We start from the raw sequence: 1,013 nt of genomic DNA, 5'->3' as shown, positions 1-1,013 counted from the left end.
TGCTGCTGCCCTCCCTGCAGGCAGGTTCCTCACACAGGGCCGTGGTCGGGGGAGCACAGGCTCCGTGTGCAGCCCGACCGGAGCCCTGTCAGGGGGATGTCCCTGCGACAGAGCCTGTGTGGGGCAGGGGCAGCCCCCAGCGCCCTGTGCAGCCCCTGCCCACTGCAGGGCCAGCCCTGGCCAGGCCCTGGGGCGGAGGGGCCCGGTCTCCTGTGTGCCTCGGGCTGCGGTCACAGGGACATCCCATGTCACAGGCGCAGCTGCTCTGTCCCGCGCGGCCCGGCCTCTCCCCACACGTCGCGGCAGAGCTGGGAGAGCGCAGGCGCTGGCGCTGCTCTTGGCTCTGCTCTGCTGGCTGTGCTGGCTCTGCTCTGCTCCGAAGAGCTGGTGGTTCTGAGCAGGAGCCGGCGAGGGGCAGCGTGGGCAGCCTAGTGCTGAGCGACGTGTGCAGAGGAAGAGGAGGAGAGGAGCTCTTTCCTCATCACCTCCCTCTGCAGGGTGACCCAGAGCAAGAAGGATGAGGATGGTGCTCAGGGACACTGGCCACGGGACACGGCGTGGCCAGGTGGTGCCAAAAGTACCCACAGAAGGTGAGGCCTTCAGGAGATCTTATCTGGCAGGTGTCAAAGAGATCATGAACTATGAACATGGCTGTGAAAACCCTGGGTCTAGGGGGTTGGAGAGGCTGGGGGTGGCAGGCAGAGACCAGGCTGGTAGTTCCCTGTAGCTCTGGTTCCAGTGTGACAGGATTCCCATTTTCCTCTACGGGATCCCTGCGCACACACAGCTACGGGAGCAGCTCCAGCTCCTTTCCTCCCTGGGAGCTTGGATGGGTGATCCCTGCTGTCCCAGGGCCCCTGGGCAGATGTCCCTGTCCCAAGGGTCCCTGCTTGGCCTTGCAATGGGGATCATCCACCAAAGGTCCCAGCAAGGAAAGGAGCTGGAAATGCTCAGGTGTCTGTGTGTGGGCAGCAATCCCATAGAGGGAAATGGCCATGCAGGGGAACCCCAGC

This window comes from Nothoprocta perdicaria, unplaced genomic scaffold (assembly GCF_003342845.1).
Source record: "Nothoprocta perdicaria isolate Ctin4 unplaced genomic scaffold, notPer1 scaffold_685, whole genome shotgun sequence".
NCBI lineage: Eukaryota > Metazoa > Chordata > Aves > Tinamiformes > Tinamidae > Nothoprocta > Nothoprocta perdicaria.
The sequence above is the reverse complement of the archived record's forward strand: the minus strand, read 5'-3'. Positions refer to the sequence as shown.